This window comes from Nicotiana sylvestris, chromosome 2 (assembly GCF_000393655.2).
Source record: "Nicotiana sylvestris chromosome 2, ASM39365v2, whole genome shotgun sequence".
NCBI classification, from domain to species: domain Eukaryota; kingdom Viridiplantae; phylum Streptophyta; class Magnoliopsida; order Solanales; family Solanaceae; genus Nicotiana; species Nicotiana sylvestris.
The window spans coordinates 178,552,772-178,572,201 of NC_091058.1; positions in this window are offsets into that span (position 1 = coordinate 178,552,772).

Here is a 19,430-nt window from a genome sequence, read left to right on the forward strand (position 1 = left end):
CTCTAAAATCTAAATAGTGCGCTTGGATTGCTCGTCCGTCTGAGGGTGAAATACTGTGCTCAAATCTACCCGAGTACCCAATTTATGCTGCACGGCCCTCTAGAACCATGAAGTAAACTGTGTACCCAGGTCAGAGATGATAGATACCATCACACCATGAAGTCTGACAATCTTGCGGATATAAACCCGAGCCAGCTTATCGGAAGAATAGGTAGTCATCACATGAAGGAAATGAGCTAACTTGGTCAGCCTATCCACAATCACCCAAACGCATCAAACTTTAGCTGAGTCCGTGGGAGTCCAACAATGAAATCCATAGTGATCCGCTCCCATTTCTACTCCAGAATCTCTAACTTTTGAAGAAATCCAGCCGACCGCTGATGCTTATTCTTCACTTGCTGACAATTTAACCACCAGGCTATATATTCCACTATTTCCTTCTTCATTCTTTGCCACCAATAATTCTGCCTCAAGTCCTGATACATTTTCGTGGCTTCTAGTACTACGAGCTATGAGCCTCCTAAAGAATCAACTCAAGCAATCCGTCTACATTGGGCACACATAGCCTGCCCTGCATCCTTAATGCACCATCATCCCCAATAGTGACCTATTTAGCATCAGCGTGCTGAACCATGTCCTTAAGGATGAGCAGATGGGGGTCATCATACTGACGCTTCTTGATACAATCATAAAGAGAATATTGGGAGACCACACAAGCCAAAACTCGGCTCGGCTTAGAAATATCTAATCTAACAAACTGGTAGTCCAAGACCTGAACATCCAATTCCAATGGCCTCTATGATGTTGGTAAATATTCTAAGCTCCCCAACCTCTCCGCCCTGCGACTTAAGGTGTCGACCACTATATTGGCCTTCCCGGGATGGTATAAAATAGTGATATCATAATCCTTAAGCAGCTCTAGCCATCTCCGCTGACACAAGTTAAGATCTTTCTGTTTGAACAGATGCTGCAAACTCCGGTGATCAGTATAGATCTCATAAGGGACACCATATAGATAGTGCCTCCAAATATTCAAGGCATGAACAATAGCTGCTAAATCAAGGTCGTTGACATGATAATTATTTTCATGCACCTTCAGCTTTCTGGATGCGTAGGCAATCACCCTACGGTCCTGCATCAACACCGCGTCGAGGCCAACTCGCGATGCATCACAATAAACAGTATAAGACCCCAAACCTGTAGGCAATACCAATACTAGGGCTGTAGTCAAAGCTATCTTGAGCTTTTGGAAGCTCTCCTTACACTCCTCTATCCACCTAAATGGAGCACCCTTCTGGGTAAACCTGGTCATAGGTGCTGCAATAGATAAGAATCCCTCAATAAATCGACGGTAATACCCCGCCAAACTAAGGAAGCTCCGAATATTTGTAGCTGAGCATGGTCTAGGCCAATTCTGCACTGCCTCTACCTTCTTCGGGTCCACCTTGATCCCTTAACTTGACATTACGTGACCCAAAAAGGCCACTGAATCCAACCAGAACTCACATTTTGAGAAATTTGCATATAATTTATTCTCTCTCAGGGTCTGAAGCATAGTGCTTAGGTGCTACTCATGATCCTCCCGAATTTCTCCCGACTCCGGGAGTACACTAGAATGTCATTAATAAAGACAATGACGAATGAGTCAAGATAGGGCCGAAATACACTGTGCATCAAATGCATAAATGTTGCTGGGGCATTGGCCAGCCCAAATGACATCACAAGGAACTCATAATGACCATACCAAGTTCTGAAAGTAGTCTTCGGGATATTTGGCTCCCGAATCTTCAACTAATGACAACCTGGACACAAATCAATCTTGGAAAACACTCGGGCACCCTGTAACTGATCCAATAGGTCATCGATACGAGGCAAAGGATACCAATTCTTCATTGTAACTTTGTTCAAATGGCGATAATCAATGCACATACGCATAGAACCATCCTTTTTCTTTACAAACAAGACAGGAGCACCCCAAGGTGACACACTAGGCCTAATGAAGCCCTTATCAAACAATTCCTATAACTGCTCCTTCAACTTCTTCAACTCAGGAGGGGCCATATCATAAGGAGGAATAGAGATAGGCTGAGTGCCCGACAACGTATCAATGCCAAAATCAATATCTCTGTCAGGCGGCATGCCCGGAAGGTCAGCTGGAAATACATCGGGGAGATCCCTCATTACTGGGACTGACTCAACTCTAGGGGCATCAATACTGACATCTCTCACATAGGCTAGGTGCGCGTCACACCCCTTTTCAACCATTCATTGAGCTTTAAGAAATGAAATAACTCTACTGGGAGTGCAATCTAAGGTACCCCTCTACTCTAATTAAGGTAAACCTAGCATAGCTAGTGTCACGGTCTTGGTGTGACAATCAAGAATAGCATAATGGGGTGACGATCAGTCCATGCCTAAGATAAAATCAAAGTGTACCATATTGAGCAATAATAAATCGGCTCTGGTCTCAAACCACTAAGAGTAATCAAACACGATCGATACATGCGGTCCACAACAAGAGAATACGTGGAGTCTGGATCGAATTGAATTGATGCATCTCTATAACAGACCAGGACAATACCTATAATGACAGAATCAGAAGCAATCACCTCTGTACGAGCAGGAAGGGCGTAGTATCTGGCATAGCCTCCCCCTGTAGGGCGGCCTGTACCTCCCCCACCTCACCTCGAGCTGGCTGAGTAGGTGGAGTAGCAGCTAGTGCTGTAATCATAGCTTGGGAACCCTATGGAGTACGCTATGGCTGAGAAGTCTATGGAGGTGCACCCCTCATAAGTTTGGGGAAATCCTTCACCATATGGCGAGTGTCGCCACACTTAAAACAAGTTCTGGGAGGGTATGGCTACTGTGGCTAACTCGGGCCAGGTCTGCTAGACTGACCGCTGAAGGCACCCCGTGCAGCAGGCACACTAGATATTGGCGGTGCATAATCAGCTCCTGGGGTGTATGAGGAGCTGGAATACCACTAGCGGCTGTAAGAGCTGAATGAATGGGGTGACTCACATGGCCCCTACCATGTCGAACTGCAGTTGGGGCACAAGCACTAGAATAATGGCCAAACTCTCGAGACCTCTTGGCCTCTCTCTCCTCTCTCTCCCGAGCAAGCATGCCCTCCACTCTCCTAGCAATACTCACAACCTCTTGATATAAGATATCCATCTCAAACTCCCAGTCCATGCTAGTCCTGATGCTGGGATTGAGTCCCTCAATAAACCGATGGACCTTCTCTCGAACTGTAGAAACCAAGTCCGGTGCATGTCTAGCCAAATCACTGAAATGAATTGCATACTCTGACACAGTCATAGCACCCTGGCACAAATGCTCAAACTCTGCATGCCATGCGTCCCTGAGGGCCATACTCTCTAAAAAACATGTTCGAGATTTGAGTCCAAGTAAGTGAAGCTGCCTCAGCCGGACTGTCCAACTCATAAGTACGCCGCCACTGATAGGTTGCTCCTCTAAGCTAAAATATTGTGAAAGAAACCCCACTTGACTCTGCTATTCCCGTAGTACGGAGGATACAATGGCACTCTTTTAGAAATACCTAAGCATCCTCTGATGTTAGACCACTGAATGTAGGAGGGTCATAGTTCTTTTACCTCCCTAGCCTACGCTCCTCCTCCTCTAAAACTGCTGCTCTACCCTCGGGCTGAACTAGGGCTATAGGGGGTACCGATATAACATCTGGAATCTGATAAACCTAAACCCACTGTTCTGTGCTCCTCCCCCGGCCTGAGATGTGGCTGTAGCAAGGGGAATCAAACCTGACTGAGCTAGAGTACCAAACATGCTCAGGAACTATGCAAGGGTCTCCTGAAGAGCTGGTGTAGTAGTAGTTGGTGTCTCAAGTGCCTGCGCTCTGACTGGAGCTACTGGTGGCTCATATGTAGCTGCTCGCTTGGGTTCTCTAGCTGTACAACGTGGGCGTTCTCGGCCTCTGGCGGCTCTAGTAAGGGGCACGGGTTCCTGGCCATCTCCGGCTGCACGTGTCCTCACCATCTGTGAAAGAATAGAAAACAAAATTTTAGAATTTCGAAGTCACCAATTTCGCACGACAAGGAATCAAAAGAAGTGAAATTTTCCTAACAGTTCTATAGCCTCCCAAAAATAAGTACAGATGTCTCCGTACCGATCTGCGAGACCCTAATAAACCAGCTTGCGACTCACAACACCTATGAACCTAGAGCTCTAATACTAACTTGTCACGACCCAAACATCCCTCTGAGACATGTTGTGACGGCACCTAGTATCTACGACTAGGTAAGCCTAATAGATTGCGAAAAATATCAATAATGGAAACAAACTAAACAGTTGACTGCATTAGATACTAAATACCCAATAATAATGCCGCTCGACATGTACAATAACCAAACACTGGATGTACAAGGTTTCACAAAACCCGGAATATCATGAGTCACAAACTATAGAAAGAAAAATAGTATCTCTATACTCTAGAGTCTAACAAAAGAAAAATACAGGAAGAGTTTGACATGGGGAAGAATTGAAAGGGACTCCGAGGTATATGGATACGGTAGATATACCTTGAAGTCTCCAAAGCTGTCCCGACTCCCTAAGAACGAGGCTGGTAGGAGGTACCTAGATCTGCACACGAAAAACATGCACAGAGAAGGGCATGAGTACACCACAATGGTACCTAGTAAGTGCCAAGCCTAACCTCGGTCGAGTAGTGATGAGGTCAGGTCAGGGCCCTACTGGTATATATGTAATAAAACAAGATAGAATGAAATTCCGCAGTAAGATAAATATTGATTTTTAAAAAGAATGAAATCATAGAAGACAACAACTCAACACATCGAGATAACAACATGGGATCTCCCGAGATACCGTCTCGTAGTCTCAAACGTAAATGTGTAGGGGGGATCTCCCGGAATACTGTTCCACAGTCCCAAAGTAAATATGCATCTCAAAAAATGGGAATAACATTTATGGCAAGAAAGCATACAATTTAGACTAAAGTTCAAGTCAAGGAAAAATAGGAAATTCACTAAAACATGTTGCACAGTGTTCAGATAAACAATTAAGGCAAGTAGACATGCTATTCTAACCTAACAGGACACTACACATGCTGATATAACTCAAATAATATGGAAAAATAAATTATTACTTAGCAAAAATCGGTTTTTACAATAATTAGCCCGTGTATGTACTCGTCACCTCATGCACACGACATCACATATAAAAAATAGTACCAAATCCAAAGGGGAGTTTCCCACACACAAGGTTAGGAAAGCCACTTACCTCGAACCAAGATCAAATCATTCTGTAACAATGCTCTTTCCACGAATATCCGACCCTGAGTGTCCCAAATCTAGCCAAAATCAATTACATACCATAAATGTAGCTATAAGAAACTAATCTAGTCAATGAAATCTAAGCTAAAGCAAGAAATTAGGAATCATCCCAAAAAGCCTCCGGGGCCCACATCACAGAATCAGGTAAAAGTCACAAAAATACGAACACCCATTCACTCACGAGTCTAACCATATAAGAATTACTCGAATCCGACCTCAATTCGTCTTCCAAAACTCGAAATTATAGCCTATGAAGTTTCTACCACTTTCCCTCAAATTTTAAACTCAAATCCCTAATTAGAAGATAAAAATAACGATAGATTCATGAAATATAACCCAATCCGAGTTAGAACCACTTACCCCAACAATCTTCTTGAAGAAATCTCGAAAAATTGCCTCACACCAAGATCTCAAACTCCCAAAATCGAAAATGGGAAATCAACCCTCGAAATCCTATTTTCTTCCCAGCAAGCTCGCTTCTGCGAGCCTTCAACCGCACCTGCGGGAAAATCATTGCAGGTGCTAAAATCCCTTATGAGGGATGGGTCCGCATCTGCGGGAAGGGGGCCACACCTGCGTGTGCGCACCTGCGAAACATTGTCCACTTCTGCGGTCCTTCTCCGCGCCTGCAATTCCTTAGGCGCATTTGCGGGCATCACAAATGTGTTACTTCCCTCGCACCTGCGATCCATGGTCTCCCCACTGTAGGTGCGAAAACACCAGATGCCTGAAGACTTTAGCAACAACACAAATCCAACTTTTGATTCGTTAAGAACTCGAAATCAACTCGAGGCCCCCCGTACCTCAACCAAATATACCAACAAGTCATAAAATACCATACGAGGTCAGTCGAGCCCTCAAATCACATCAAACAATGCTAAAATCATGAATCACCCTCAAATTCAAACTTAAAGAACTTGAAATTTCAAAATAAACCATTCCGACACCGATATCAAAAAGTCCACTACCGGTCAAAATTTCCAAAAATTCGACTTTCGCAATTTTAAGCCTAAATAAGCTACAGACCTCCAAAACACAATCTTGACACGCTCCTAAGTCCAAAATCTCCCAACGAAGCTAACTAAATCAACAGAACTCTATTCTAGAGTCGCCTTTACACAGTTCCGACTACGATCCAAATCCTAAGACTTAAGCCTCCGTTTAGGGATTAAGTGTCCCAAAACACTTCAAAAACTGAAACGAAACCTCCCGGCAAGTCACATAAGTAGAAAAAGGTACGGGGGAAGCAGTAAATAATGGTTCGAGGCTATAACTCTCAAAACAACCGATCGGGTTCTACACTCCGCACCTGTGGAATTTCCATCGCAGGTGCGGTTCTCACTTAGTCCAGACACGTTCGCTTCTGTGGACCCAATTGCGCTTTTGTGCACGCGCTCCCGCGGACCATGTCCGCTTCTGTGATCCACAGGCCTCCCTGGCCTTTCCTCTTTTGTGCTCATTCTTTCGCAGAAGCGACTCCGCTTTTACAACTTTCACGTCGCACCTGTGACCACAGGCCATTTGCTCCAGCCCTGCATCTGCGCCCAATTGCTTGCTTCTGTGAGCTCGCACCTACGGTCAATCTTGCCTAGATGTGATCCAGAATTGGTGCACTTCAGCCATTCTCACAAGTCCAAATTTGCTCCGAATTCAATTTGAACCACACTCGGAGCTCCGGGACCCTGCCCGAATATACCAACAAGTCCTAAAAAATCATACAGACTTAGTTGAGCCTTTAAATCACATGAAACAATGCTAAAAGTATGAATTGCACATCGATTCAAGCCTAATGAACTTTAAAACTTCAAACTTCTACATTCGATGTCGAAACCTATAAAACCAAGTCCGATTGACCTCAAATTTTGCACACAAGTCATATTGACATTACAGACCTAATCTAACTTCCGAAATCGGAATCCGACCTTGATTTAAAAAATTCCACCCCCGGTCAAGATTTCCAAAAATTCATCCAACTTTCCAACTTTCACCCATTAATGCTGAAATGGTCCTCCAAATCAGCATCCAGACACGCTCCTAAGACCAAAATCACCTTACGGAGCTATTGGAACCATCAAAACTCCATTCTGAAGTCATCTTCATACAATTCAAACTACGGTAAATTCCTACGACTTAATCTTCCATATTAGGGACTAAGTGTCCCATATGACTCCGAAACCAAAATCAAACCTCCCGGCGAGCCACATAGTCATGACCCAAAAACTACTAGTCGTGATGGCACCTAACTCGATCTGCTAGGTAAGCCAACTAATAGTCAATACAATCTTACTGAGATTATAGGAAAATAGAGAAGAATTATCTAAATATTTACAAATTAACCCAAGAACTGGTAGTACGAATCATGAGCTTCTAAGATTTGAAATTTACAAAGCTGATACAAAACAATACACGATCTGTTTTAAATTCACATAAACAGATTAGCAAAATCGAAAGAGACCAAGGACAAGTGACAACTATATCCGTAATGCACGAACATCTTCAGATTCACCTCCCCACATCACCAGCAACTCCACTCCAAAAATTTGCATGCAAGGTGCAGAAGTGTAGTATGAGTACAACCGACCCCATGTACCCATTAAGTATCTTGTCTAACCTCGTCGAAGTAGTGACAAGGCTTTTTAGTTAAAAGATACTTACTAATAAAATCTGCACTGAAAACCAGCAATAGAACTATACTACGATATAACATAAAGGAACACATGAAATGAATATACAAAACAATAACTGAGTGCTAACAGAGATCACAATTTAGCTACTTCTAATACCTTGACCTTTCCCTTAGAACTAAAACCAATAAACTACGACAGTCACTCCAAAACTTTCATCGCATGAGGAATGTACTTACATATCAAGTTAATTACACGGCAACACCCTTCATGCTTTTATCTCATTCTCACTCGATATACGTATAACAGTACAAACCGGATGACAGAAATACCGATAACATGAATTACAAAGTAAAAAAATACACAAGTAGCAATAATGAATGAGGATATACATGTTGGCAACAAAAATAGACAAGTCAGAAGGCATATGAGTAATAACATCAATTAGGAGACACGGAATATCAACTTCAACTAACTAGTATGGTGGAGGCCTAGGTACAAGCATAACAAATAAGAAAGGAACACATGATCTTTACAAGTTAACAAGTGAAGGCTTGTCCTAAAGTGCAACATAATAGATACGACATGAGTGCAATTATAACAACACGAAATAGGCATGGTATTTACAAGTTAAGCAAGTAGAAGGTATGAGCAACACAACAACAGATGAGATAGAGATCAATGATAGAACAAATGCAACAAGTCACATCAGATCTATAATTACGACAATAATAGCTCAAGGTAAAGACATAAACATATACATGGGAAACAAATATCACAACATAATGCATGTCCTTCATCCTCGCCTGTACGGAAACACCCATCGTGCCATGATCTCACGATAGTATAAAAGCATAACAATATGAATGAAATGGCACAACATCACCCTTCATGCTTGTTGATACCCAATTTTTTCCTATGTATTTTCATGTGAAAATACTTTCAAAATAGCATATATATGCATATATAAGTATGTCCAATGTTTTAGTATTTTTTCTAATTTTTTAAAATATTTTTAAATCAATTTATTGCCCTATTTTAACAATACAAAGAACCAGTAATTGTTCCTCAAATTATCATTTTGGTGAATAACTTATTTTATTCTCACATTTATACCAAAATATAGCTAAGGTAATGTTTACGCATTTTTACAAATTTATTTAGTATTTTTTAAAGCTAAATTGCATATAATTGTAATTTTAGCCTACTTTCAGATTTAATAGCATTTTATAATTATGAAATTGATTCCAGTATTTTTAACTTAATATTTATATATTATTAATTAATTCAGTACCTTCAATTTATTTTCAGAAATCATTTTACTATTTTTTATAAAATAAAAAGGGAAAAAGTGGCTATTTAAAACTTAGCCCTAACTATTTCAATTTTAGCCTAAATCAGCCCCAATTAAACCCCAATTCCAATTCAAACAGACCATCCCAATTCCTAAAATTACCCGCCCCTAACCCGTTTATTTTACCCGCCCGGCTTCCCCTTTTGATCCAGGCCGTTGATCATTTTTGATCAACGGGCAGAATTCCCTCTTTCCTTTTTAATTAAACAACCCCTACCAACCCTATCCCATTTCTCACCAACCGCCACCTCTGAAACCCCTCCCCTCTCCCAAATTCTCTCGAACATTCCCTAACCCTAACCACCTCTCACCGTCTTCAACCTAGATACCCACCAGAACCCATGGTTTCTCAGGCCATAAGAGCCCTATACTCACCTCTCCTTGCTCTTATACGCTTGATACTTGAAGATTCGAGGCCTGACCTCGAAGGTTTTCGCCCAAACCTCTGCTGATTCAAGGTTTCACGACCATCTCCGGCCTTGCTCCGGCGTACCATAGTGTTTTGAGCCTGGTTCTGACTTCTCCGACTCAGATCAAACCTTTTCCAAGCCTTTCTCATTTCTAGGGCTCTTCTAAAACCCTAACTCTTTGAGGTTTTCTCCGATCTTTTTAGATTTGTTATGTATCTATGTTCTATTTGAGTTTTCAAATGATTTCCCCAACTTTCTTTCAAAAATTACTTCCAAAATCGCTTCTTTTTCGATTTAGGGTTTTCTGAAATGCTTAAAATGTTTCTCTGACTTTTCTTTTCCTTTTCTTTGTGTGTATTTGTCTCTACTATGCTCATATGTTTCCTTTTTACCACACATGTTCTTCTGTGCTTTCTGTCTTTCGTTTTCCTACTGTGTTTCTATACCATGCTCTCACATGTTTATCTCACTGTGTTTTCCTATATGTGCTTTTGCTATACTTTTCAGGTGTTCTTCTACTGTATTTTCTCTACTAAGTTCTTAAGTCTCTTTGTTTGCCTTCTACTGAACCTTGTTTTAAGTTTCTTCTAAAAGACCCGTTTAAGCATGTTTTCCTCTACTATGCTTCTAATTTCTTCACTCTGTTTGCTTTGAACTTTCTACTGAAGTTGCTTGTTTTCTCATGAGTTTCTGAAAGAAATCTCTGAGCCCGTTTTAACTACTTGCTTCCTCATCTCTGTACTTGACTCGAGGTGGAAACCCTAGAATTTGGGGTTCTGCCGAGGTTTGGTCATGTGATTGAACTACGGTTCTGTTTGAGAACCCTTGACTCTTTCAGACTAATCTCTGAGTCTATGAACTAAGTTTGAACTTCTTTGTTTGCACACGATTCTGAGTTTTTAAATTCTTCTACACTAGACTCTTCTACTGATTGGCATGACAATTTTCCTTCATACTTAACGTGTGTGTATGCTTTTTATATGTGATAAGTCTTTATTCAAAAAGGTTTTCCAATTTGTGATTGGGTTCATTCCTACAAATCTTTGGACTTCTAATTTCTTGGTTGTTAACTAATTCCCTTGCCTTATTTACACAAACCGTGTACTGTAAAGACCTTGTCCTTAAATAGACCTTTATGTATTTACCCCTATTATACTACTTTGCAAAAAGTGTTTGATTAATTTCTTTCCTTAATGGGTTTATACCCGTTTGTAATCTGAATCCCTTAATTAAAGGGAAAACTTGTGTAATTGATTGACAACGATTTTCAAACTATTCTCTTACCTTATTTCTAGTTGCCTTCTATACTATAAAAGAGCACGACCCCTTTCTCACCACACACTCTCAACTCAACACTTTTACACTTCAGACTTCCCACCCACAATCTCAATTCTCTTCTAAACTCATCGTATTCTGACTTCCTATTTGTACTTTGGCTTTACAAACTACTGCTTTCTTCTTACTTGTTTCTTTAAGACTGGTATGTTCTAGTTTTAGCTTCAACATCATCCCAATGTGTTTACTTGCAGCCTTTACATCCATGTCTATTTTACTGTCTATGCGGAGTTAAATGTTTAACTGGCATGTTAATTTCTTTTTACCTGTTTCTGCTGTGAATCCCTGCACCCCTGTTTCCTTCTTTGTGCTTTGAGTTGTAGTTCAGGACATGGCAATATGCAAGTTATTGTTCATGTTTGGACTTGATCCCTTAGGGGATCCTGACTCCCAAAACAATGTGTCTTAACAGGCTTGTAGGGTGTGCCAGCACTTCTCATTGCTAGGTATGCCCACTGGCCTGTCCTTGCTTCTGTACCACTTCCCTTTCCCGGTTTCAAACTCTGCACTTACACTCACTCTTAGCTTCTAAGTTCTGCCCCCTCCTGTGAGCCTTGCCTTAGGACCTTGAGTTCCCTCTGAACTTGGACACCTGAGGACTGGCCCTTCCACATTGCACTATGACTTAATCTTGCACATTTGGGTGTGAGCACTGTGCGGAGTCCATTTGAGGCTCTTAGGTAACTGTGACACATCCAAATGAGGGAAAGGCTTTGGATCCTGATCTTAGGAGTTGGTTCATCACATATTTCAGACATGGAGTCCGAATTAGGCTCCCCTTGGTTGTACTATTAATTTCTGATGTAATTTTGCTTTTCTTATTCATTCTGGGCTGTAATAATTTATAATAACTATTGGGAGTGGCTAGTGAAAAGGGACGGGAATGACTGTATGCAAAAAGGGGTAGATATCAAGCCTATAGGCTTATTAATTTCTATAGATACCATGCCTATTTCTGCATTCTCATCTTTAGATAACATGCCTATAGGATTATTAATTTCTGCATCCACGTAGATATCCTGCTCATAGGTTTACTTACAGAATTCTGCACTTGCATATAGACACCATGGCTATAAGAATTCCTGCATTATATAGATACCATGTCTATAAAAAAATTCTGCATCTCTCACATAGATACCATGCTTGTAGTTAACTAGAAATTCAAATCCTGCATATGCATCCGTCACTAGACAAACCTGTCTATAGGGTTTAAATAACTAACAACATTTAGATACCATGCCCATAGGATTTCTGCACTCTCGCTACGTCTGTAAAAATGTTTAAAATCAACAATGCCTAGAAAGCATGCCTATAGGAACTATTAACCAAATCTTAATTGTTTCACTTTCTTATAAGTCTAAAATCAGTAACAATAATGCTTAACATCTGCAGGACTTGAACTCGCCTTTCCTAATTAATTGACAATTTCTTTTCCTAGAATCAACATACTTCTTTTTGAAACCGGTAGATATCATGCCTATAAGTTTCGTCTAATACTTAGGCAAGCCATAAGGTAAACTTGTAAACTGAACCAGGTTTTGTTAATTACAACCAGCGGGCAGGCCAAATTCGGACTTCTTATCTGAAAATATGTGATAAATCAGCCTGCTTTAACTTATTAAGTTTGATTAGACCTTAATTAGTATATGCCAGACATGCTAATCTCTATGCTTTTCTTTGATGTAAGGAGGTCTATTTGAGCCTTTCTATCTGCTTATGTGCTTTCCCAATACTTGCTACATATATGTTTTGATTGCCGCCTTAGAATTTTGTCCTTTTAAAACTATGAAACCTCATACCCCTTCCCTTTTAGGACTAGTAGTCCCAAGTACCTCCAGTACTGATAGGATTGGGGTGGGTAATAGCATGAAATATGTAAACGAGACTATTCCGCACTTTAATACCTTAACGGGGTGGGAAAGGGTAGATATGGATATGATGACCATGCGAAAACATCTCGTGTAGCCCCTCTTTGAGGAGTGATTATCAGATGTTGTGTGGGGTGATCCGTATTATTTGTAAACCTAGGACCCCCTCCCTTTACTTGTTTATTTTATTACTTTCAAAATTTCCCAAACTATTCTCTCAAAAAATTCAGCTTTCTTTTATTTCTTTAAACTTTAATCTATTGCAACCATTATGTGAAAACCCCCTCATATTTGAAACTTTTTACTTGCCTACTTGTTATTTATACTTAAGGTCACAATTATAGTATGGCCGGAAACCACACTAGTGGATCCTGAGAGATGCCTAACACATTCCCTTCGGGATAATTTCAAGCCCTTACCCGATCTCTGGTTTTCTAAATCAACTCTTCTTATTGTCCTAATGCACTTTAATCATTAGGTTGCGAATCTTCTCTTTTAATAACCGTTAAAAGAGTTGTCAATGTCATAAACCCAATTTTGCGAGAAAAAGAGGGCGCGACAGCACGACGACTCTGCTGGGGAAATTGTAGGCTTTTACTATTTCACGCTATTTGTGACCTTACATTTCTTTACGTGTCTTATTTTAATGCCTTTAAGCATTTAATTCTTTCTTCTACTACGAAATTGACTTGGCTCTTTGTTTCTTTCTTTTCTTTTAACGCTTTCCTTTAATACTGTTGTAAATTCTGAGGAATTAGTGTAATTATTACTTTATGAATGTGGAAATACGTGACAACTTGTTTAATTATTGCATAAGCATGTTTTCAACATCATATTCCACTCGTGCCAAACAAATACCATAGCAATGCTTATAATGAGTGGTCTTCCGATATTATCACCCTTTAAATCCAGCAAAGGCGTATTTGCGGTAAAACCAGTCGATCAACGGTGTAGTCGACGGTTCCGTGCCTTTTCCTCTTGAGTTGTCTGCTCAAGGATACCGATCTAATACCCCATAGAAACCTTTACTCTGTTTAATTGTGCATGCATCATGGTCAAACCTAGCCGAGTCGGTTATGTTGTCCGCATAACGACTCTTTAAGATAGCCTTATCCAAAGTCCACAAGGTTTCCTTGAAACCCAAACGAACACTACCATGTTTTGTGCATTTATTTGGAGAACTAAATGTTTTTATGCCAATTATTGATACTTAATAGTCGAGTCTGGTGGGGGTAAGGGTCTAACATTTTTGTCTTGCAAAAATATGAGGCACGAAGTCCCCAGATTCGGCATGGTCACCAACATCCACCCAAAGTTGTTAAACTAGTGGGAAGATCTCCATTCCAGTGATCAGACTCTTGTCCGAAAATACCTAGGAAATCTACCTTCGGTTTTGGAAATCCAACCCAACAACAAAATCATAGAAGCGGCTACTCTATTCTGGGATGGTGATAGGTCTGTGTTCCGCTTCGGGGACATTGAAATGGCACCTTTTCTAGAAGAAATAAGAGGACTGGCTGGTATACCATGGGAGACTCCGGGTTTGTTAATGCTAGAGAATCGTAAGGGTAGAGGTTTTCTCAAGATGATGGGTCTAAAGAAGAATCCAGACTTGACATGTTTGAAGGAGTCCTACATTCCCTTTGATTATTTGTACGAGAGGTATGGTCACAACAAATCCTACCGTACATATCCGGATGAGTTCGCCCTTACATCATTGGGGCATATTCACTGAAGGGTCTTTATCTTCATGTTCTGCTTCTTAGGGATGATAGTGTTTCCCATGAAAAAAGCAAGGATCCACACCAGGCTAGCCATGGTTACCAAAACTTTGATGGAGGGAATTGGTGGACAACCATTTAGCATAGTGCCCGTGATCATCGCAGAGATATACCGAGCATTGGAAAAATGTCAACAAGGAGCCCCACACTTCTAGGGCTGCAACTTGCTACTCTAGCTCTGGCTCATGGAGCATCTTCAAAGGGGTGAATATCGACAAGAGATTCAATGTAGAGACTGGGATGATCATATAGACTTCCATCAACCAAGGCGAATGAACTACATGCCCAACATGTTTGCTCAGCCAGAAGATGCCAAGAGTTTGTTGAGCTGTTTGAAAATCTAACTGAGGATCAAATACAATGGATGTTCGAGTGGTTCTCTACTGAAGAGTTCATCACCCGATCCAGGGACGCACCATTTCTGATACTGATCGGTTTGAGAGGAACATACCCTTATGTCCCTCTCTGACTTATGAGATAGGCTGGTAGGAAACAGGTTATACCAAGGGTCGACAAGATGAGTCACTTCCGGACTGACTTCCAAGCTGATGACAGTCCTTATAAATGCCAAGCTCAGCATATGTGGTTGTGAGCACGTGATTTTTTCCCTATATGAATTACTCCCACAAATTCAAAACAAAATAAGTTTTCCATTATTTGCAATTTCGTAGATTTTTGTAGCATTTTTCGTTAATTGTTTGCATTTGTCTGCGCATGTTAACTTTGTTTAATTAATGAAAAATACAAAAATATATTGCATTTGCATTTAGGATTTAATTCTACATTTTAGGATTAATTAACAAATTAGTTGTTTATAAAAAATGGAAAAATCACAAAAAATAGTTTATTTTTGCACTTTTTAATTTTAATTTTAATTTCGAATTTTTGTAGTTTGTCCTTCAAGTTGGTCCTTAATTATTTGTGGTAATGGTTAGTTAGAGTTAATTAATTTAATACAGTAGGATAATTTGATTAGAAATTAATTTGGGTTTTATTTTTAATTTAAAAGAAATTAGAATAAGGAAATGAAAAGAAAAAGGAAAACAAGAGAAGGAAATTCGATTTGGGCTGTTTTTAGTTTAATTTCCACAGGCCCAAGTTTTTTACTCCCAAAACCCGCCTCAGTCCAAACCCAAACCGCCCTTAACCTGGTCCCTTTCCCCACTTAACCAAAATGACCCCGTTTTAACAGACCAAATCAGGACCGTTGATCTCTGTTGATCTAACGGTCCAGAAGTCGGGTGGGAGAGAGTGGTAGAAATGAGAGTGCGAAGGACGGTGTCTATTTCAGACAACCAGTTCGGGTTCATGCCGGGACGATCTACCACAGAAGCTATCCACCTTATTAGGAGGATGGTGGAACAGTACAGAGATAAGAAGAAGGATCTCCACATGGTGTTTATTGATCTGGAGAAAGCGTACGATAAGGTTCCTAGGAAGGTCTTATGGAGCTGCTTAGAGGATAAAGGGGTCCCGAGTAACTATATTAGGGTGATTAAAGACATGTATGATGGAGCTAAGACTCGGGTTAGGACAGTAGGAGGCGACTCTGAACACTTTCCAGTTATTACGGGGTTGCACCAAGGGTCTGCGCTCAGCCCATTCCTATTTGCCCTGGTGATGGATGCACTGACTCATCATATTCAAGGGGAGGTTCCATGGTGCATGCTATTTGCTGATGACATTATTCTAATTGACGAGACAAGAGGCGGCGTCAACGAGAGGCTAGAGATTTGGAGACATGCTCTTGAGTCTAAAGGTTTCAAGTTGAGTAGGACGAAGACGGAATACCTCGAGTGCAAATTTGGAGTTGAGCCGACGGAAGCGGGAGTTGAAGTGAGGCTTGACTCTCAAGTCATTCCCAAGAGAGGTAGTTTCAAGTACCTTGGATCGGTTATTCAGGGGATCGGGGAGATTGACGAGGATGTCACACACCGTATAGGGGTGGGGTGGATGAAGTGGAGGTTAGCGTCGGGAGTCTTGTGTGACAAGAAAGTGCCACCGTTACTAAAAGGTAAGTTTTATAGAGCAGTGGTTAGGCCTGCCATGTTGTATGGAACTGAATGTTGGCCGGTAAAGAACTCACACATCCAGAAGATGAAAGTAGCAGAGATGAGGATGTTGAGGTGGATGTGCGGGCATACAAGGATGGATAAGATTAGGAATGAAGATATTCGAGAGAAGGTGGGTGTGGCCCCCATGGAGGACAAGATGCGGGAAGTAAGACTCAGATGGTTCGGGCACATTCAGAGGAGGAGCACTGATGCACCGGTGAGGAGGTGTGAGCGACTGGCTGTAGTGGGCATGCGGAGAGGTAGAGGAAGACCTAAGAAGTATTGGGGAGAGGTGATCAGACAGGACATGGCGCGACTTAGGATTACTGAGGACATGACCCTTGATAGGGAATTATGGAGGTCGAGCATTAAGGTTGTAGGTTAGGGGAGAGTGTGAATATTTCTACAGCACAATAGAGTGAGACTATCCAGTTAGGAGTTAGACTAGGAATGTCATTGGTCGTCTATTGATGCAGGGCTTTACCTTCTAGTTGTACTATACCAGCCATCTATTTCGTATTTCGTATTTCGTATTCTGTATTTCATATTTCATATCTATTATATATTGTTGTTATTTTTAATACGCATTTTTATGGTACTAATATATCATCTCCTATTGCTTTTTGAGCCGATGGTCTCCTGGAAACAGCCTCTCTACCCTTCGAGGTAGGGGTAAGGTCTGCGTACATATTACCCTCCCCAGACCCCACTTGTGGGATTATACTGGGTCGTTGTTGTTGTTGTTGTTGTTGTTAAGAGTCGTTCATATGCTTGTTAGTCTTAAATCATTTTTCTTTAATCAATGCATTTAGTCTACTTAATTAGTTAGTTTGGATTGGTTAATTTAGTTAATCAGTTAACACTTCATTTTGTATAGATTTTTTGTTAATGTTTGAAACCATTTAAGTGTTGTTTTCCTCTGCTTTCATGAGGTTACAAGAGGCTTTGGGTTATTTGTTTGGGCTTTGGGTTTCTGACCCATTTAAAAGAGAAGGGCAGCCTGTTCATTCAGCCAAGTCATTGGGTCAAATTGACCCATGAGCTGAAGGGTAATAACGAGGTTTTAAAGGGGTAGTCTAGGTAATTGCTTAGGGAATCTGAGTGTAACAGCCTTAGGAAGCTTCCAGGAAAGGGGGTTTGGGACTAATTTGAATTTCTGAAATTTACCTTGAGGGTATGATAGCAAAAACCAAAATTGGAAAAGGTTCTAGGTGCAAAAATTGATTGCTTAGGGCTGCCCTAGAGCCTTGCCTATAAAGGCATGATAACTTGGCTTTCAAGTCAGACTTTGAAGAGATAAAAAACTGAAAAAAAATTGAGACGGCTAGGATTTTGATAACACTGATTTCTCTGAATTTTTTGATGAAAATGGTTCAAAAACACTCTGTTCAATGCTGAGTTTCTAATCATCATCACTAGATAGAATCCCCTGAAAATATAGATTCTGCATTCGGTTGAAAAAATGGCTTGATTTTTGGGGCTTGAAGTTGGTTTGAAGCTGTTACCGTTCCATTGAATCTGGGGCTGATTTCTGCTACTGTTCTATTGCTACTTGACCACTGATTCATTACTTCTTTGTTTCTTTTCAATCTCCAGGTACACGATCTTGTAAATCTTTTGTTTGTGAAGTCTTGATATGAAGAATGAGTGGAGAAGCAGAAGTTTCAATGCATAGCATTAGTTGTTTTGCTGATTCAATCATGTGTCTTTTGAATTTCCTTCTTACATAATGAATTACTTTGGCTAATTGAGTTCTAGTTTGTATAAGTAGATTTATTACAGCCATAGAGAATGCAACTTGCTTTGTATAAATTTAAGGTAATCCATTACATGCTTGTTAATCATTTTGGTTGATAACTTTGATTCTGGAGATATATTTTGGGGTGACAGTTTTATGGCCTTTGTACATTTAAACTTCCTGATACCCTGCTTGATATCTCATGTAAAGCTCATAAAATTTGTTTCCAAACTGCTGATAGTCATTGTTTGATTTATATGTTTAAAAATGAGAAGTTCATGTGAGCTCATGTAGAATATGCAGAAACTAGAGGTTTTTTTTACATTGTTGGTTGATAAGCTGGCTCGTTGACTGATTGTGTAGTACATTAGCTAGCATGCCTAAGTCATGGATATTTGCTATATATGAAGGCGTGCATCTGTTCTTAATGGTGTTCAAAGTGTCCTGGCATACCATTTACTGAGTGATAATGAGATCTGTTGGTTTGTGATTAATTGCGAAGGAGTCATTTGCTTTGGTAGAGGCTAGTTTCTACGTCTTTTGCCTACATCCTGCATTTGGTAATATTTGGGCCTCTTTTGGGCCTGAACATCGAAATCATGATGAGACGAAGGAGAGTTTGCTTCCCTAGGCAATCCTTTGATTTTCTGCCTCAAAGTAAAGATTTTTGGTAGATTGTTGGGACTGTGTTAGGCCCGAGCTCCTTTTGAACAAATAATGGATCATATACTCTTCTTTACTGAACCATGGAATGACAATTTGAGCACGAGCTTTAATTTGGAAATAGCTACAATTTCCTTAGGCCTTATTTAATTGGTAGGCCTTTTTGGTTAATTTGAAGCGAGCTACATTAGATAAGTCACAATTTATGGCCCTCAAAAGTTTAGTTTTGCATTTCCCTTAAAATTTAGAATCGAGGCATGTCATGCCGAGCAA